General features: G+C 36.9%; 1 protein-coding gene and 1 non-coding gene across 2 annotated transcripts in view; one reads left to right on the forward strand and one right to left on the reverse strand.

Annotated features, from left to right (window-relative positions):
* Positions 1 to 22,202, reverse strand: part of LOC122484299 — a 49,010-nt gene that overhangs the window by 15,578 nt on the left and 11,230 nt on the right. The window lies entirely within an intron of this gene.
* Positions 4,318 to 4,390, forward strand: TRNAQ-CUG. Its single transcript has one exon. It is a non-coding gene; the product is annotated as a tRNA-Gln (tRNA).

Below are 22,202 nucleotides of genomic sequence, written 5' to 3' on the forward strand. Positions count from 1 at the left end.
CCTCTTGCACTGTTGGTGGGAATGCAAACTGGTGCAGCCGCTCTGGAAAGCAGTGTGGAGGTTCCTCAGAAAATTAAAAATAGACCTACCCTATGACCCAGCAATAGCACTGCTAGGAATTTATCCAAGGGATACAGGAGTACTGATGCATAGGGCCACTTGTACCCCAATGTTCATAGCAGCACTCTCAACAATAGCCAAATTATGGAAAGAGCCTAAATGTCCATCAACTGATGAATGGATAAAGAAATTGTGGTTTATATACACAATGGAATATTATGTGGCAATGAGAAAAAATGAAATATGGCCTTTTGTAGCAATGTGGATGGAACTGGAGAGTGTGATGCTAAGTGAAATAAGCCATACAGAGAAAGACAGATACCATATGGTTTCACTCTTATGTGGATCCTGAGAAACTTAACAGGAACCCATGGGGGAGGGGAAGGAAAAAAAAAAAAAAGAGGTTAGAATGGGAGAGAGCCAAAGCATAAGAGACTGTTAAAAACTGAGAACAAACTGAGGGTTGATGGGGGGTGGGAGGGAGGAGAGGGTGGGTGATGGGTATTGAGGAGGGCACCTTTTGGGATGAGCACTGGGTGTTGTATGGAAACCAATTTGTCAATAAATTTCATAAAAAAATTAAAAAAATAAATAAATAAATAAACTGCTGCTTCTATGCTGTAGGTTATTTGGGGTTCTTTGTTGTGCTTTCTTTTTAAGGGTAGGCACTCTACCCTCCTAATTCTCCCAGAACTGAGCCAGCTAATTTTTAAAGTTCTGGGTGTTAGGCTCCACTAATTGTTAGCTCCCTCTGGTTTTCACAGTCAAATGTTACGGGGATTTGTCTTCTCCATGTAGGTCCCCCATGCCTGGAGTACCTGGCATGGGGCTCTGCTCTTCTCCCTTCTCCAAGCCTGCTAAATCCCTCCCTCCCAGGACAGTGCTGTGAGTCCATTTGGCTCCCTACCATACCTCCACCCTTCATACCTTTCTTCATGTGGTCTCTTCTCTATTTTTAGTTGTGAAGTCTGTTCTTTCAGTCTTTGAGTCATTTTCTGCATTATTTACATGATGTAGGCATTATCCAGTTATATCCATGGGAAGAGGTGAGTTTAGGATTCTCCACCTCTGCTCACTTCCCCAGAAATCCCTCATTATCTACTTAACACATTTTTGTGGGCACTTAAAGTGGGCCAGCAATTCCAAAATCAGCTATTCCATTATAGATGGAATAGAAATCAAGCCATAGAATTTGGTGATGCCTTGTTATGCATCATTATTTTAGGAAGAGTTTACTAATCCAGTGCCCCTCCTATACGCTACCACAGTATAATGTACTTTGCATACCATATCCTCAATAAACCTATGTAGCAATGGCCTTTTGTAATTTTATGATCCCCTACTAGACTGTACACTCTAAGAAAGAAGGGGTCCTGTTGAAATTGTTTTCTCTTATAACTTTGGCAGTTAGCACTATTCTGGGCACAAAAACAGATGCATAAAAATCTAGTTTGGTGTTGATTGACAGATTGAAAGATTTCAGAAAATTTAGGCAGAAAATTGTAACTGGAATTTTACAAATGATTCTCCCCGAATAGCACAGAATATCTTAAATATAAGAGTATTAAGAAGGTCAATGCTGAGAGTTAACCCTACTGTTCAACTTTATGAATAAAAAGGTTTTACCTCTCTCAGCCTTAGGCTCTATCTCATTTCCATAAATCAAAATAGCATAGTTAACATTTGCCACCTTTAATTTCAAACTTCACTTTTACACCAGTTATTTAAAACATGTAAAATGAGTTCTGACCCATGCTATACAGTTTAAATAGTCACTGACTAAAGTGTGGATGAGGGCACCCTGAAAATGTTTGATAAGCATTATTATAAGGCATCATTATAACTGGAAATATTTTTATTTTGTGTGATATGACAGTCCAAAGATTCTGATGCCCAGCTGAGAAAATTAGTTAATCTGTCAAAGGCTTTTTTAAATGTATACAACCAAACAACTGGATGGGATGACATATAAGGTTGTTTTTGGCTCTGAAATGCTATGACTATTAAGACAACCTAATTTATTACAGTAACAAGTAGTTTGCCCTATGGCAAAAAAAAAACAAAAAACCCTTCTTGTTTATTAGGAAAGATTTTAAGGTAGTACTTTTTGCACTTGGCCTGAACATTTTTTCCTTGGTAAGATCTTATCCAAGCCTTCCTTCAGAGCAGAAAGCATTTTCTAATTCAATGTTTTTTTTTAATTTTTTAAAAAAGTAATTGTATTACTCCTAAGAGATCAGTGTGGGTGCCAACTAATTCATCTTAAATAAAAATTGCATTATGTCAATTGTTGTTAAAGAATGTGAAAATCTTGTGAAAAATCTATTTGCCCCATGGCCCTATCATCCACACACATCATGCACCATTAATAATTACATGTCACCAGCACAATATTTATATTTGGCAAATCTAACACTTAGTGGGGATTACTATTGCTAGCAAAATAGCATATTTTTCTTAACAAAAAGCTGTGGGGGTGCCTGGCTGGCTCAATGGGTAGAGCATGTGACTCTTGATCTTGGAGTTGTGATTCAAGACCTATGTTGGGTGTAGAGATTACTTAAAAATAAAATTGTAAAAAAATAGTTGTGAAAACTACTATTTATTTTTCTTTTTTTAAAGGACTCTTTACATAATCTAAAATATCCTATACATATCTGATGTACATGTTAGTGGTAGGTCCCTTGTAATAAGCAATGTATCAGTAGCTTATTTGGCTTTTTTGATATTCAGTGTACTCTTCTAATCCTTCCATGAGAGTAAATAACATTATCCATGGAAACTATCTCAAAATGGGAAAGAAGTATTTGGTGTAGATCTAGACAGCTATTGTTAAGATAAGATCTTGAGGTTACCTAGGTTAGAAGGACAGAGAAAATAAAATAAACAATTCTACTACAGAGATATATGTTTTAATGATTTTTAAAGACACACATGAGAATAATAATTTAATAGACAAATATTGCATTATGTAACAAGTTCTAACCCCTTTAAAAGATATATTTAGTCACTGGGTTTTTTTTTTTTTTTGTCCAAAATTGTGCACCTTACTACTTTGATCTTTATTTCTTTTCCTATAAATATCTACATACACTCATGTTTATTAAGTTAATGTTTGAATCCATAACCTAATAGTATGTATTATAATGTTGTTTTCATAATATCTTTTGTCTCTTAAGAACTAAGCAAACCCCCAAAGTATTATTTCATTTTAAAACTACTCAAGCTTATAAGAAAAATTGCAAACATCATACACTTCTATCTGACCTTCATCCTATTTCTCAAATATTAACATCTCACATAAACATAGAATAACAACAACCCAGAGTCTCACATCTTGAGTGCAGTGTAGTTTTTCTGTCTCTTTCGTCTCCTTTCATCCTGGAAAATGTGACCATCTTCTTTTGTCTAAATGACTATTTTGAAAAGTAGTGGTCCATTATGTCCTAGAACACCATTCAGTTTGGGTTTGTCTGTTGTTTATTCATGTTTAAAAATACGGTTTTTGTGGGGCACCTAGGTGGCTCAGTTGGTTAAGTGTCCTATTTTGGCTCAGTCATGATCTCGTGATTCAAGAGTTCAAGCCCCACATTAGGCTCTCTGCTATCAGAGTGGAGTCCCCGCTTTGGAGTCTTTATCTCCCTCTCTCTGTCCCTTACATGCTCTTCCTCTCTCTCTCTCTCTCTCAAATATAGAAATATTAAAAATTCAAAAAATAAAGCTATTTAAAGTTTTTTTTTAATACCACATGACTGATATTGTGTGCCTTATGTTTGCATCCTATCAGGAGATACATAATGTTAACATGTGTAACTACAGATGTTGTTGCCTTCCATCAGTTGGTTGAGGTGGCGGCTCCAGGATTTTGAATTGCAAATTTAGCTAATTTCCATTTATGGTTTAAAATTACTCCACTGGATGACACTTTAAGAATATGTGATTATCCTGTTCCTTGTGATAATTGGAGGATAAATTAATGCAGTGTACCTTAAATCGTGAATATTTTTATCATTCCTTCTACCTTTATTAATTAGAAGCCTATGAAAATGAACTGCTCTTTCTCATTTAATATTATTCACTTAATTGTTTATATCAGTCTGAAATTGAAGATATTTATTTTTTCTATAGATCGTAATCTGTTATTATCATTGTTATTAACATTCTTTTATTGTGATAAGACCACTTAACATGAAATGTATCCACTTACATTGTTAAGTTTACAATCCAGTATTGTTAAAAGTAGGCACAACATGGGATGCCTGGCTGGCTCACTTGGTAGAGCATGAGACTCTGGATCTCAGGGTTGTGAGTTCAAGCCCCATGTTGGGCATGCAACTTACTGAAGATAAAAAAAAAATAATAAGCATTGTACATAGGTTTCTAGAATATGTTCATCTTATATAACGTCTTGGTTTTACCTGACAAACCACAAATCAGGCCAGCTCCCTTCCTGGGGGCATTTCTAAACAGAATATATAAACTAGAATAATGTTTCCAGATTGCAAGTGTGAAGAACCAGAGTAATATAAAAAATCTAAGAAGTATCATATTTGTCTACATTTACTCCCTACTCATGGGCATCATCTTAATTCAACCACCATGATTTTTAAAGTTATCTTCCATTTAACTATTATGCTATCCTATTGCTCTCAGAATTAGATAATCAGAGTGACAGTTAACTTCCTGTTACTCTCCCTGTATTAAACATACCTTTTAGCAAAAATGTTTTAAATTGGGGTATTTCTTAACTAATTTATTTTTTTCTGAGACATGTGAAACCAAACATCTTTTGTATCAGCTTGAATAATAGTGAATACAAATGCTTGAAGAGAAATCTAATTATACTTCTATGGAAGTACAGGAAGGGAAAAAATCAAATTACAGATGTGAACTGACAAGTAATTAAAATAAACAAATAAACACATTAATAAGCTGAGATACCCTATGTTTAAAAAAAAACTCAGGGGGTGAGAATTAACTAAATTACTCTCTCAACTGCTAGTGTTTGACATTAAAGTGAGTAGTATCTGACTGGGCATCTTTGTGGCTACTTGTACATCAACTCTGTTTCTGAGTTAAATTTATTATTATACCTTTATTTTCAAGTGTAGGATTCTAGGACTCCTATAATTGCTTTACTGACCATATTCTTGGGTCCCCAACCTGAGGCTGTTTGCCTAAACACAGAACTGACAATTTGCATGCTCTGACAGGCAAAAAGCCAAACCAAGCTTTTAAAACACAAGACAAAACAAACAGAAAAACAATAGTTGTTCCTTGGAGGAAACAGATTGATAACTGATGTGTACCCCAAAACCAAATTTAATCAGAGTTGCCATCCAAAGAGCTGAGTTTTACAATGTTTTTCTCCCGCTAATCTGAATTCAAAAGGAAGAGACAAATGGAATTTTTACCTTTGCCTCTCAAGTGGGCGTCACAGAGATCCAGAAGAGTTGACCTTGGTCAGAATTCCTAACCTTCACTGGTTCCTGCTAGCTTTCCCAAATTTTCATCTGTCTGCCTCAGAGTGAATGGGGTGTCCAGCCAACCCCTCATGGTTTCACCAGAAACTGTAGGAGAGGAAAAAAATATCTTTTTACTCTTTCAAATTGTTGACTGGGAGTCCATAATAAAAGAGAAAAACCATATACATTTATTTAATATAAGTTACACAGGAGCCTTCAAAGAAAATGAAGACCTAAGGACACAGTTAAATTTCAGTGTTTTTGTGCTAGGTTTGATGAAGAGTGGATCATCATGGAAAGATATGTAGGACAATGATGAGCTAGGTGTAACTGGGGCAAGGCTTGTTCATTTTGATTCCTCCCTGTATCCCTTTATCTTCATAGAAAGATGCTCCTGTCTTTAAGGTATAGGGAAATCACCTCTCATATAATGATTTTTTTTTTTATGACTTGCTTCAGGAAAATATCAGAAAAACCTTCCTAGCTTTAATGACCTGCCACATGGAAAGGTCAGAAAGCCACTTTTGCACATGGCAGTTCTCAAATTCCTTTAGCTTGAAATTTCTATATGTCAAGGAGCCATGTTTTAGAGTAGTGTGTTCTGAACTCTATCACAGGGAACACCTCTCAACAGAAAATAAGATGATCCTTACACTCAAGATTCATTGATGACCTAGGGTTACAATTGTGTTTATGAGCTTGTTCTTGCTTTTCTTTCCTTGCTTTGTTGGTTTCTTACTTATTAGAATAGTTACTATACTAATTATGGCCACTTTAGTTTGCTATCTTAATTATACTTCTGAGTATAATGAACTGGAAAAATGCTAATGTCTTCCCATTTTTCATGCCAGAAATTTGAGGTCCAAGGACAAAGCTGAAATAAATGTCCAACTGCTGCATAAACTGAGTATAGGTCAAGGAACCCAAAACAAAACCAAAGTGACTCTTAGAATTAACTCTGCAGATAAATCTTTATTTGTATAGTGAAGGTAGATATGGTCTCCCCACAAACAGGACTGGAAAGTGTGTGTGTGTGTGTGTGTGTGTGTGTGTGTGTGTGTTCTTGGTGAGGGGGTCTTGTCAAAGGATATAACATACATGCATATATGAGGTCCAGAGAAATGTTTGCTTTCTTCTTTAAAGAAGAAGGGGATATGGGCTTCTGGATGACTCAGTGGGTTAAGTGTCCAACTTGCTGTTGGCTCAGGTCATGATCTCATGGTTTATGGGTTGAAGCTCCACATTGGGCTCAGTGTGGGGAGTGAATCCTGCTTTGGATTATCTCCCTCTCCCTCTTGCTCTCTCTCTCTCTCTCTCTCTCTCTCTGCCCCATCCCCATTTGTGCTATCTCTCTCAAGATAAATAAACTTAAAAAAAAAGAAAAAGACGGGAATCTATTCTGAAGATTTTTGTTTGGCTTGAAATCTCTGTGGGTTCCCTTGACTAAGAATAATGTGGCTGAATGAAGTCTTAAGCTGTTCCTAGGAGGCTCTGGGAGAACTGGTTGAAAGATCCTTTGAACCCTCCAAACTCTTGATATAAATCCAAACACCACACAAAATCTGTCTTTCTGAGACGTTATTCCTCTGTCTTCCATAAAATTGCTGGTGATTATATTGGTCTAAAGAGCTTGCTTCAGGAAAATAACTATATAAAACTCTGGAATTCCATGGCACCTAACAATTATTTGTTAAAAACTTAGTAGGAACCTCAGAAGATATATGGAAAAGTTAGAGACATTTTGCAAGTGAATTTACAATTACATAATCAACAAAAACCATAATAATATAGTCCTTAGCACTTGAGATTCCATTTTTATATTTTCTCATCTTTTTTTTTCCTGAAACATGAGAACACCATTTATTTTCTCATCTTTTTCAGTAATTTACAGAAGGTGTTCTAAATTCATCACTGTTTTCATGCAAGTTGAAAATAAGTGTGAATGAGCCATTCAGTGCACACATGTCACAGGTTCTTGATTCTTAAAATGACAATTAAAACCAGGCACTAGAGGGTTTTTTTTTCTTTCAAAAATATCTAAATAAACCTTCAAAAATGATGTTATACTTGTATTTCTTTAGTGAGTTTTTTAAATTTACAAGTTACAAACAAGCATGAAGGCAGTGTGATACAGACAAAATGATATTGAATGGGGATTCAGAAATGGATTGAGGAACTATCTCTACGACTTACTTATTTTGGATTACTTGACCTTTCTGGGTGTCATTCCTCTTAAAATGATAACACTACATTTTGCACAGGATTATTGTAACAATCAATGATAGTGCATATGAAAGCATATGAGAAAACTTTTTAGTGCTGTAGCAAGGTAAGGAAAAAGTCTTCATTTTATTTCCAGTGTATTCTTTAGGAAAGCAGTAACATATTTTCTAAGGTTTTTATCCACAATAGGTGAGAAAGAATTAGCAGACCTGCAATTGACTATCTTCGTTTATGGGAAATGCTCAAGAAAGAAAAATAAACCAGCCAATTCTTCTTGTAAATGCTAATAGCAGACCTCTTGACAAAGACATAAATGGTATGTATGTACCATCAGAAGGGTCCACATCTATGAAATGTCTGGTTCAATTAAAATTGCTTATGGCTGGGGCACCTGGGTGTCTCAGTCAAACACCCCACTTCGGCTCAGGTCATACATGATCTCATGGTTTGTGAGTTCGAGCCCCGCCTACAGCTCTGTGTTGACAACTCAGAGCCTGGAGCCTGCTTCGGATTCTGTGTCTCCTTCTCTCTCTGCCCCTCCCTCACTCGTGTTCTGTCTCTCTCTGTCTCTTAAAAATAAATAAATGTTAAGAAAAATAAAATAAGTGAATAAATAAAATTGTTTATGGCTAAATAAAAACAAACAAAAACTAAGCCCTGTAATCTGGGACATGCATGCCATTAAAATATCAGAATAAAAATGGGTATATTTCATGACCAAAATGTTTTTCTTCTAGTGTGAGATAGACACACACAAACACACACACACACACATACTCACACACAAACTTACAGAGTAAGATCTTTTAAATCTTGTGAGTCTGATTCATATGACAATTTAGTTACTTCTGCTCTCACAAGATTTTTAAAAAGTTGTTTTTAAAATCATTATCATCAGCTCATTTGCTCAAGCTAGAATCCTGGGAATCATCATTGATATTTTTTTTCACATTTTCACTATAATATTTAGTCAATAGTCATATGCTAGCAATTATACTTGTAATTTTGTCTTGAATGCATTTATTTCCTCTGCTATCATGGAAAGCTAAGGTACCATCGTCTCATTTACAGTTGATGGGATGACCTCCTAACTTGTTTATCTCCACTGCTTTCTCCAATCCACTTTATTTATTTTTTTTTTTTAAATTTTTTTTTTTTTTTCAACGTTTATTTATTTTTGGGACAGAGAGAGACAGAGCATGAACGGGGGAGGGGCAGAGAGAGAGGGAGACGCAGAATCGGAAACAGGCTCCAGGCTCTGAGCCATCAGCCCAGAGCCCGACGCGGGGCTTGAACTCACGGGCCGCGAGATCGTGACCTGGCTGAAGTCGGACGCTTAACCGACTGCGCCACCCAGGCGCCCCCACTTTATTTTTTTTTAAGTTTGCTTATTTACTTTAGAGAAAGGGAGCATGCACACATGTAAGCAGGAGAGGAGCAGAGAAAGAGAGAGAGGGAGAGGGAGAGAGAGAAAGAATCCCAAACAGGCTACACACCATCAACACAGAGCCTGACAAGGGGCTCGACCTGAGTCAAGAGTCGGATGCTTAATCGACTGAACCACCCAGGCACCCCTCCAATCCACCTTCAACACCACAGACAAAAATTAAGCCCTGGAATCCTCTGCTCAAATCCTATCCATGGCTTCCCATGGCTTTCCTTCTAAGGGCCAAAATCTTTACCACTTCTCCTGATACAGCCACTAGCACTATATTCTCGGGAGCTCAGTCGCATCAATCCTAACATCACTCTTCCATCCCCTCAAGCTTCCTCTCACCCTTGCACCTCTGTCTGGAACATTTTCCCCAGCTAATTCATATCTTATGTTAAATTTCACTCTCTACTGCAAGATTCCCCAGAATCCAGTAATTTTATTGTATAATCTTATAGCTTTCTCTTTATCAGAGACCTTACTAAAGCCGCATGTAATTAGCTGGTGACTTGTGAAACATTTAATTTCGTCAGTTCCCTTAGTAGTGCAAGCTCTGCGGGGCTAGGATGTTATCCTCCTGTTAGTTGCTACACCTCCAGGGCATAACAAAGACATTAACACAGGGACATCCTCAGAAAGGTTTACTGAGTGAATGTAACAGCTCAATTCCAGGTGATGAAAGAACAATTATTAGTTTCTATGTTTGTCTAGATATTTAGGACAGAATTATTCCTGGCTCGTTCCTCATTGTTATTTTGATTAAAAAAAAGTGCTATAGTACAATTCTACCTTCATGGTGAAGGAGTGAATATAGCAGTCTTTCAAGGTGCATATACAGCTTCCAATAAACAGGCAAATCCCCCAGGGAATTTAGTAAAGGAATTTGTTGAGAATGAAGACTATGAAGTATTTTATTTTCTTGAAAAAGAAATATGAAACATTCAGAGAACCATGGTGGATGACACTCTTAGGAATTAAATGAGCACAACATTGTGGATGGATGTGTAGCAGGATTCTTGCAGAAGTCGACTCTGAGGCTTTTCTTTTCAACTTTATTCATGCTGGCACCACTCATCTGGGTTCCTACCCAAAGAACTGATCCCCGAACGTCACATGGTGTAATTTTTTATATATTTTCTACTTCTTTTGTCTCCCATGTAAGGTAACACACAAATGTGCAGACTGATGTGGTCTCATGTTGCAAGGTCATGAGGGATGTTGTCACCTTTGTGCATAGCCAGGTTATCATGAGTTTGTTTTCTGTTTTTTCTCTCCTTAGGGAGGGGACCCTACCACAGATGTAGACTCAACACATACTTTCAAATGTTCATGAGCCTGAACTTGTCATGTAGAACAAATCTATTTGTTTAACAAATCTAAATAATACCCCTATTACAACTCTATCTGGATCTTCAATCCAGAACTCTATTTTGAATTCCTACTTGCTACTCTGCATAGTTTTATAATCTGTGTGTTTGTGCCAATATTATAATCTGTGGGTTTGTGCTAATATAATCTGTAGGTTTGTGCTAATATTGTGAAATTTTTATTCAAAGACAAAGGAAAGATATCTGAAGAAAATGACAAGAAAAGCAGTCAGTTTCTAGCAAAAGAAGTAAACATCTGCTTGTTCTCAAAAATGCTCTGGTTTTTAACAAGCTCCAAAGTGTGGAAAACCCTTGTAAACAAGACAAAAGAGCTTTTTCACCAGTTGTAGCTTCCATTTCACCACCAGGAAGGATTGATGGGTTCCTGAGTTTGGTCTATCACTTATGCAAAGGTCTTAGTAGATTGGTACCCATCATTAGTTTGCTTTATTAAGTCATCCAGGAAATGTTTGGTTTTATGGACTCATATAATCTTTCTTATTAATTATATATGGCCTTTTCCTCTTTTATGGGTATATCATTAACTATGTAATATTTAAGAGCTTTTATGTGTCACAGAAAACTAATTATGATAGGATTGCAATTATATTACTTTCATTCATGTGCAAATAAGCAATAAGTAACATATTAGGTGAATAGACATATGTGCATTAGTGTCCAGCTATTATTAGATAGTGATTTCATCTTAAATATTTAATCACTGAAACGTCTAATCACTTTGGTTTTGAAAATCACTTGTTAATTACAACAATATACCTTACTTTCCTAAGTAAAACACATTAATAGGAGGTCTTTCTTGACTGCTTGATGCAGGCTCATCATAAACTTCCATATATGCTATATCAAATGGTGGTGTTCACAATGTCAAATGAAGAGGTCCCAAATGTGTCACCGTGACATAAGGATTGTTCTGATCTGAAGATAGCTGAGAATCTACAAATGCAGGGAGAGGCTTTCTCTGAGATCCCCTTATCCACCTAAAAACAGATCTTCCCCCAAGAAAACCTCGATTATCATAAATATCCAGAAGAATTTCATCAACCCAGGGAGACTGACTCATCATAGGAGAAGAGAGAAGTGGGTGCCACACTCAGACAGACATGGACACACACTATTGTATATTCCATTTGTTCTTCTAAGGACTCACTTATCTTTGCTAAAATTCATTTATTCTCCCTTTTCCCCCATTTCTTTGCCTTTTTAAAATGTCCTATCAGTTCTCAAATCTCACCATTTCTTTGGTTATTCAACTCTTTTTGTGATGTCCCTGTGCATGCAAAATTAAAAATTTATAAATTTGGGGCACCTGGGTGGCTCAGTCTGTCAGCTCAGTTCATGATCTCAGGGTTTGTGAGTTTGAGTCCCACATCAGACTTGCTGCTCATCACAGAGTCTGCTTCAGATCCTCTGTCTTCCTCTCTGTCTCTGCCCCTCCCCCGCTCATGCTTGCTCTCTCTCAAAAATAAATAAACATTAAAAAATAATGTAAAATTTTATAAATTTTTATGCTTTTACCCCTGTTATTTTGTCTGTAGTCAGTTTAGTTCACAGGCCCCAGGTACTGAACCTAAGAGGTCAAGGAAAATTTTTCCTCTCCTACACCAGCATTACTGGCCATCCCTACATGGCCCAGACTGCTTTACTAGGTTCATTTAAGGTCCTTGTTGATCTCTTAGATGTTTCTTTTTTGTTTCCTTCCTCCTTTCTTTTTTTTCCCTCCTTCCCTTCCTTCCTTCTTTCCTCACATCCTTCTATTCTTCAGTTCTCTTTCTCTGTCTCATCCTCTGTCCCTGTGTCCCTGTGTCTGTTTCTTTCCCATTAAGTTCTATTTGGTCTGCCATAGTAAGTTTTACTTCTCGCCATTAATAGTATAATTGCCTCTATTCTAATCTTCCATGGGAGGAGAAACTAAATGGCCATATGTTTTATAATTATTTCCAGAAGCAGACTGAACAGGTTTCACTCAAACACTCTTAAACTCTTCTGTAAGTAATGTACATAGATTTAATATTCTTTTGTAATATTTATTTTTGAGGGAGAGAGAGAGAGAGAGAGAGAGAGAGAGAGAGAGAATGAGCAGGGAAAGGGCAGAGAGAGGGAGACACAGAATCCAAAGGAAACTCCAAGCTCTGAGCTGTCAGCACAGAACCTGACATGGGGCTCGAACCCACAAACTGTGAGATCATGACATGGAGCTGAAGTCAGATGCTTAACCATCTGAGCCACACAGAGACCTGTGTGCATGAGCCTTTTAGCATATAGCCCTCATAATGTCGATCTTACTTCCTCAAAAGAGATTTTCCTTTCCATCTAAATTTGATCTGTTGTAGATAATTTATGTAGCTACAAATATTTTCTAGGTAAATAAGGCATTGTGTATGAAATACACGTGCATTTTGAAGAAACTATTGTCATTTTATGTACACAATACATGTACATCTATGCACATACATATTCATATATATTGTATATGTATATGTGTGTGTAGCAAATTGCACATTTAAACAAATTAGCTCATCAGTTTCTTCTGGTGTTTCTATTTGAATCTAATCACCTGTATATTCTTAGTCTAATTTTCTAATATTAATTCACAGTTTATGAGAGGTTTTTTTGTATCAGTTGAATTATAATCAATTTGACTATCAAGGAAACAAATATCCTATCAACTTTACCCTAAAAATAAATTATTTTATTGATAGTATGTTGCTCAGCTTATATAAAGTGTTTTTCAATTAGAAAAGACTTTTGTAGGGGCACCTGGGTAGCTCAGTCGGTTAAGCCTGCCTCTCGATTTTGGCTCATGTCGTGATCTCATGGTTCGTGAGTTCGAGCCCCACGTCAGGCTCTGTGCTGGCAATGCAAAACCTGCTTGGGATTCTTTCTCTCTCTGCCAATCTCTTTGCCCCTCCCTCTCTCAAAATAAATAAATAAACATTTTTTTAAAAATTGAAAAGAAGAAAAGACTTGTATATACTAGGTTCTAGACATTGTTCTAGTTAGTAGTTGCAGGGAGATTGAAGGGAGATTAATTGATAAGGCTTCTGAACTACAGGTGTTATTTGGGTGTTAGGAGTGAGGAAAGCTGCATAGAGACAATAACTTTTAAGTGTCTGTGGTAGATCAAGTAGGAATACTGCATTGTTGACCACTCATTCCAACAAAAACAAGCTGCAATGGAAACAATAGTACCAAAGACTCAGGTAAGAAACATATACATATTTTTGGAATTGTAAGTAGCTCAGAAAACTCAAAATTCTCCCTTTCTTTCTCTCTCTCTCTCGTAAATAAATGTGTGCAATCAGATTGTCATTGTTTTATCTGCCTATTTAGTTATTTTTCTTGGAATAACTCTGTTATTATTGTTACTGCTATGTACCTGTATAAAGACTGTTAGTCACATAGAGGACATTTGTGAGTAAGAATGACCTTCATTATGTGGCACCATGGAGCAAATGAGTATCCATGGAGATTATGTAGCTAATTCCCCACTCTAAATATTTTCATAATGTGAAGACATTTGGTTTTTGTTTGTTCCCTTTTTATGTGTTTAATGCATTTATTTGTTAGCCCTCTTCTTTGTTAGTTATTTTAAAGAGGTTATTATCTGATGTATACTCTTAGTACTTAAGAAAAAAAAGACACATCACATACATCCCAGAGATTGCTATTCAAACCTTCCCTCTATCATTAACTATCTGTGAGAGGTCAGGCAATTCCTTCAAACTCCCTGGGCCTCACTGTCCTCATTTGTATAAATTGAGGGTTTGAGTCAAATGACTCCCATGACTGCCTGAATCAAAGTGATCATTACCTCGGTTTCTTTGCAGCCCAAACTGATATTCAATTAAAAAGTTTCTCAGCTACCAGTCCCTGTACTTTTAAAACAGTGGAATTTAGAAAGATTTGTGACTGCTTTGTATATCTCCCTCTTGATGTCTGTATTAGTCTCTTTGAGTATTAATAAAAATGTGAACACATGTTGAGATAGCTTTCTAATTAGATTTGTTTATACAGTGATTTCAATTATAACATTCTTGAAAAATAGAAAAGGAAAATGATCATTTATTTAAATCATTGAATTTACCATACATTTTACCTATATTTTAATTAAGCAAGCTAGGTGGTTTTGTTCTCAGTTTGCAAATGAGAAAAATGATTTTAAAGAGTTGTTAGGTTCATATTATGCTCTTTTTATCACATAAATTTGTTTTTAAGAATTGTTGGATGGGGCGCTTGGATAGTTCAGTCAGTTAAGTATCTGACTTCGAGTCAGGTCATGATCTCAGGGTTCTTGGGTTTAAGACCCACATCAGTCAGTTCAGAGCCTGTTTGGGATTCTTTCTCTCCCTCTCTCTTTCTGCCCCTCCCCCACTTGCTCTCTCTCTCTCTCAAAATAAATAAATAAAAAACTTAAAAGAAAAGAATTGTTAGATGCCTAAGATACGAAGTATTTGAATACATATATGACTTCAACCCAGATCTGTAGGGAGACCAAGTCTATACTGTATCATAGTCTTTCTGTATTATGAATCAGGGTCAATTATATATCCTTTGAACTCTTGACTGTATCTGATTCAGGGGATGCCTTCTATCCTATCCATCTCCCTCTTTTGCCCCTAAGTTCTCTATTTTCCATCTTTTATTACACTTTTTTATCTTCCAGAACACTTTCACTAACTTTGTGATATCCAGTAGAAAAGCAAAAGCTTTGTTGGCCTTGTATCACACCAGTCGCTAAAATGTAATGAAATGTGAAACAGCAGAGTGCTTAAGTGCACACACTATGGAATGGACATGTTTGTGTTTGAACACAGTTTCTAAGGCTTTATTAGGTTTGCAATCTGTGCAAGTTATGTAGAGTCCTGTGCTTTGATTTCCTTGCTGGTAGAGTGTGGGTATTAAGAATAGTGTTTAGGGATGCCTGGTGGCTCAGTCGGTTAGGCATCTTACTCTTGATTGCTACTTAGGTCATGATCTCATGGTCATGAGATCCCACCATGGCTCCATGCTGAACATGGAGACTGCTTTGGATTCTTTCTCTCCCCGCTAAGCCTCTCCCTCACTTGTGCATTCTCTCTCTGTCCCTAAAAAAAAAAAAAAAAAAAAAAAAAGAATAGTGTTTACTTGGAGGATTGATAGTTGGATGAAGTGGACTAATTTCATGAGAAGGAAGTATTAAATATGGAAAATTAAGTAATAATCCTACACATTCTCCTTACATTGGAAGCTTATACTAATGGAGCCTTTAAGCTATTCCATTTATTTTCAGCTTCCTGTACTCATATTAATAACAATTCGTGCATTTGGGGGGCTTATGTAACTTCCAAATTCTTTTTCCTGTTTTTTTTTAACCTCATAACTCTATACCATAGCATTAGTTCAGATTCTGATCTCAGCATCTTTGACCCCAAATTATAATCAAACCTATACTTGCGTTGCTTCACTTTCTAGCATTGGTCTAAGTTCTTGATGCCTGAACTGTACCCAATATCTTAGTAGCCCAGTTGTGATTGCTTTGAAGGAAAAGCCTGAGCCATTTCCCTTATTCCAAACAACTTTATCGTATTGACCACAATTCTGAAAAATGAGGCCTGTGAACTTACATTTGGCTGAGAGGTAGAAGGAAGGAAATAGATTATTTCTCAGTAAAGATGGACTGACCCTTTGTTCAGAATGTGGAGGATGGAGGTACAATCTGCTGGGTTGATGGAAGTTCATCCACAAGATGGTGCACACTGCTTATCTTTGTTTATAGATTTTCTACCTTGAACAAAAATGTTAGATATTATATTTTCACAGAAAGGATAGAATAATAGCTTTTGTTTGACAGATTATATGTCATGTGTTATAATCTGTCATACTTTGTATTCCAAACTCTATTATGTTTTGGACCTTTAGTGTGTGTGTGTGTGTGTGTGTGTGTGTGTGTGTGTGTTGTGTGTATGTATTATTTCAACAATATAAGAATTGACCCATATTACATAATCATTACTAAATAATGTAGACCTAGAAAATTCTGGAGGCTGGGAGGGGGTAGATAGATTCTACAAGAAGGGAGGACTGTTGTTTTTTTGTGAGTATTTTACCAAAAGTGGAAGAATAAGGATGTATTGACTATTTCAAAACAATAAGGATGAAGTGACTATTCTGAAACACCAGCAAAGAAACATGCGTGCATTTGTGTATTCTTCATCTTTTTTTTTAATGTTTATTTCTGAGACAGAGAGACAGAGCATGAGTGGGGGAGGGACAGAGAGAGAGGGAGACACAGAATCCCAAGCAGGCTTCAGGCTCTGAGCTGTCAGCACAGAGCCCCAGGCGGGGCTCACACTCATGAACCCTGAGATCATGACCTGAGCCGAAGTCGGTTGCTCAACCGACTGAGCCACCCAGGCGTCCCTCTTCATCTTTTTAATTATATAGTTATTTATAAATGCAATGTGTGTGCCTTTTGGTTCCTTTGTAATTCTCCCAAGCTTTGTGAACTTGTGCTTCACGGTTATCATTCAGATGTGACTGATAACTTAGATTAGACTAGCAATAGCTACAGCTAAAAATGGGAAAGAAATACAGGTGCCATAGGAACCAATTACAAAAAGGATATAATACAACAGAAACAGCAGCCACAGAAATGGAGCCAGATGCTCACGCATTTAGAGTTTGCTTGAACTTTATTTTATGCATACCACTTCAGTAGGTGGAGGGTTGTTGCACATGTCCAGCGTTATATCTTTGTAGATCAGATGTCACCTAGATAGGGAGGTCAAGTCACATGATAATTTAATGGACTATAAAAAGCTTTACATGTTTTCTGAGACCATATAAACCAGAAACTGCTTTTTCATAGAATAGATATAGAGAGAGAATAGAATAGCATTGTTCCCAAGTCCTAGAGACTTGTGCTATGATCACTCCCATAGGGCCCCTCCAAAGCCTTCATGTAGCATCCCTATTCAATATATAGACTTCAAAAATATTATCTTCAAAGTTCATATGACCCATGTAGCAGAATTGCTTGCCCAGCAGCCAAGATCCATTAATAAGACTTTGTGCGTGGAGTCCCACTTTTGGGTTCCTTAGCAAATGAATTGAAATAGCATGCCCAAAAGGGGCATATGGTCCTCTAAAATTCAAAGGGGCTCGCTAAGGATTGTGTTACCCTGCACTTAGAAGAGATATATCTATAATATAATAAATATATCCGTATATAAGTATATATGTATATATAACTGTATATATATTATATATATCATATATATAAACTTTATCAATGTGAAAGGCCATAAATTTCTCCATATTTATTTCCTACCCTTAAGTACACATATATCTTATGAAGGTTTTTTTTTAATTTAAGTTTATTTATTTTTGAGAGAGAGAAACAGAGAGAGAGAGGAGTGGGGGAGGGGCAGAGAGAGAGGGAGAGAATCTACAGTGGCTCCACACTGTCAGCATAGAGCCTGATGTGGGGCTCGAACTCACAAACCGTGAGATCATGACCTGAGCTGAAACCAATAGTTAGACACTTAATCAACTGAGCCACCCAGGCACCTCTTATCAAGGTATTTAAGCTTGTTATTACTCCTGCTCATCAATGCAATCACCATGACATCACCAATATAAAGGATACACATGATGTATGAAATAGAGAAGAGATCAATGCCCCTGTGGCTAGATTATGAAATAATTGATACAGCTCTGAGGTAAGAGAATGAAGCTGTGTTATTGGATCTGCTAGCTGTATGCAAACTGTTTCATGTGTCCTTACTAATAGGCACAGAAGAAAAAAAACACATTCACCAGATCAATACTTGAATATGAGGTGCCAGGATGTGTTGATTTGCTCCAGCAAAGAAATTGCAACTGGAGCAGCAGTTGAAATTGAAGTCACCACCCGATTAGGTTTACAATGACCTACTCTCTTTCTCCAAGATCCATTTGTTGCTGGCACAGAAAAATAAGCAAGGGAAATTGAAACGTGAGTAGAATCACCAACCTTGCATAATTCAAGTTTACAATGGCGAAACTAATCAATCCCTCTAGAAAAGCAAATCTAGGGGCTTCTACATTTCCTTTTCTTTCATAGTAGCTTATTCCACAGGTCAGGTAAGGAAAGTAGGGTTTCTGCTATTTTCTGGATATATCTGTTTCAACTATGCATATCAGAATTAAGAAAATAAGTATAGCCTGGGGTTGGGGTCTCACTGCATCCACTGTGACTTGGGCCTGAGGTGGTTCTGTTTACCACAAGATTCCAACAATACCTTGTGCTGACTGGTGGACCTCAGCAACACTTTTGATTTCAGGAATTAGTGTTAGTTCACAGTGTCCAGTTATCTCTGAATTCTGGTTAATTGTCCTTTCCTAAAGCATAACCACCATGATGTCTGATGAAGATTCATTGGGGAAAGACTAACCAAAGATTTATAGAATACATTTCTTGGTAGGGCAGTACTCTTTCCTCAACAATTGCTCAACCTTCCTTTCTTTCTAAGTGTTATGATTTGTAAACTGATTCAAACCTAGAAAATGGTACAGGAGCCAGAAGTCTCTACCCTGATCTTTTTTTTTTAATTTTTTAAGAATGTTTATTTATTTTGAGAGAGATACATACACAGTGAGAGAGAGAGAGAGAGACACTAAGCATACACGCATGCTAGCAGGGGAGGGGCAGAGAGAGGAAGAGAGAGAATCCTAAGCAGGTTCCGCACTGTCTGCACAGAGCCGGACTTGGGCTCAATTCCATGAACCGTGAAATCATGACCTGGACCAAAATCAAGAATCAGATGCTTAACTGACTGTGCCAAGCCACCAAGGTGCCTCTCTACCCCGATCTTTTAAGTAGGACTTCTGTTCATTGAACTTTGGACTTTCAAGTAAAAATTTAATATGCTGCTCATCTATTTCAGTTCCAGGGATACCGTGATATGTTAGCCAGAATTAAAGATCTCTTTAGGTTTCTGCCACCCAGTAACCATTACACAACCTGTCTCCGGCAGTTAAGTGTAGGTCACTTTCCTCCTACAACTCCAATACTTATCAGCTCCATTAAATTCTGGTAATTCGTTTGATAACAATTTCCACTATCACTACTGGCCTGTAGAAACTAGCCATTGCAGAACTCATCAAGAATATTGGTGTTCCACTTACAATGTATGCTTTTACGCCTTAAGAGCTTATCCTCCTCCAAGAGACAAAGTTAGGGGTTGAGTAAGCAGATGCCCGCCCTGGTATTCCAATCTCTAAGTGCTTTGGGATGCTCTTCTCTAGAGCAGGACTATTTAGTAAAATCTCCTGCAATGATGGGAATAGTCTATATATGTGTTATTGAATATGGCAGCCACTAGCTCTATTTGGCTGTTTAACTCTTGCAATATGGTTAGAACAACTATGAAATGGAACTTTAATTTTACTAATTCTAATTAACCTTAATTTGTTTATTTTCTTTTATTTCTTTTAAAATTGTATTCACATTAAATAATTGTGCTTCCCAATATGAAACTAAAATAGCAATAAATCCCATTAGTATATATGATTTATGTGTGTTTATTTTGAAAACAATGTTACAGAATTTATTTTTTGTTAAGACCCTGTAATTCGCTCTTTGTGATAGAGGTATACGAAGTGCTGGTCTAAGTTCAATCTGTTTTGATGCCTTAATTTTTTTGCTGCCACAGTGTTTATTCATTTTTTATTACTTTATCCAATTTTTGATATTTATTCACTTCTATTTTATTTTCTAAAATCGCGATCACCTGTAATATTGTAGTGTAATATTATTTTCATAACCAAATGTATATAATGCTATCACATTGGAAAGCACAACTTCATAGTACAGAAAGGAAGTTCTGGCATCTCAACTTTTTTGGGCATAAGTTATATCTGAGTCCATGTTTCAGGCAGCCAACCAAGCAGACTCCCAGCTGCTTGAGCAAATACACTGATGTCAGACTCTCTGATTACTGCACTCCTCTCAATAATATGTTTGACCCAAAATTAGGTTCATCCTGACTTAGCAACCTTAGAATCCATTATGCCTTTTAATCTTGTCAAATCAAGGAACCAATTCCAGATTTCTAGCATTTAGGTTCTATTTTCCAGGGAGCACTTCTGGTGGTAACCACTGTTTTAGTCAAGCTCCAGTCAGAGAAGCAGAGTTACAGCATCACTGTATTATGTAGTAAGAGATTTACTTTTAGCAATTAGACCTTAAAGTTATTTGAAAAACTCTGGACAGGAGAGCTGGAGGTTCAGAAAAAGAGTAATTAACCTGATTGCCTTAAGCACTCGCTTAGATGGATGCATTGGAGCTTACCAGGAAATGTGAGGAGCCAAGCACATTCAGTCACTGAAATACAACCATGAAGGGTAGGTAGCCTTTGGATTTGTCTATGGGAAGCTGTTGACTGGTTAGTTATCACCTCTGAGGGTCTGCAGGCAAGTGTCTGGTGGTGGAATGAGAGTCCCTATTTGTCAGCCAGGCAAACAATTGAAAATACGAGGAGGACATGAGCAGAAGAGAGAAAAGATGGGGCGAGTTGCCTGGGTGGCCCAGTTGGTTAAGCAGCCTACTTTAGATCAGGTCGTTACCTCGAGGTTCACGAATTCAATCCCACTGTTGTTAGTGCAAAGCCTGCTTCGGATCGTCTGTCCCCCTGTCTCTCTGCCCCTTCCCCTTTCATGCTCTCTCTCTCAAAAATAAATAAACATTAAAAAAAATTTAAGAAGAGAGAAAGGATGAACTAAGACTTCCTGGGTCCTCTCCAACTGCCTATCACCATATCTGATGGTGAAAACCTCAGATTAATGATGACTGCTTCATTTACATCTTTCAAAAATCATTGGAGCTTCTCTCCTGGACAACTCTAACCTGAGAACATACTCGTGGTTCAGAGAAATGCAATTTCCATCTTGGTTGACATTAGTTAAAACCAACGCACTTCCCAATTTGAATATATACTTCATGGATTAACAATAATATATCCAAAACAATATCCATCTCAGAGTTTTAATGAATAATTGATCATAATTGACGAGATCTAAGGAGGGAAAGTTAGTGTATGATGTTAAAAACTACCAACTCTATTTTTCTTTAATAACACTGATATGCCATAACTCTGTGCTCCCTACTGTGAAATAGTCTCTGCATTGACGTCGCTGCAATGCTTACTGCTATTCTGATCATATTCACTAGTCTGCAAAAGCTTTATAAATTCCTGATTTATAGAAATCACATTCTATAAGTGTATTTTCACTTTATAAAGTCTCCTCTGATAATAACTGATGAGACGCAAATATATGCACCTAATTAGAGCCAATGACATTCTTTCTTCTGGGAGACTGGAGTTAGGGTGAAGAGAGACTGCTTCCTTCTAAAGTGAATTGCAAACTCAGGATAAGTAAAATATCATGATCTACCCAGAGAAGCAAAGTGAATCATTCTGTCCTGGGGTGAGAAAAACAGATCTAAAACTCATTTGCTGTGTGATGTGGAATATGAAGAAAAAGAAATATTCCTCAACACTTTTTAGTCACTAATTTTATTTCCTTTCTGAGGTTCATTTCTTTCTTAGCTTTAATGTAAAACAACTGTCCCACCACACTGCCATGAACTCACTTGCTATGCTTAGGCTAACT

The sequence above is a fragment of the Prionailurus bengalensis genome, chromosome D1, assembly GCF_016509475.1.
Source record: "Prionailurus bengalensis isolate Pbe53 chromosome D1, Fcat_Pben_1.1_paternal_pri, whole genome shotgun sequence".
NCBI classification, from domain to species: Eukaryota; Metazoa; Chordata; class Mammalia; order Carnivora; family Felidae; genus Prionailurus; species Prionailurus bengalensis.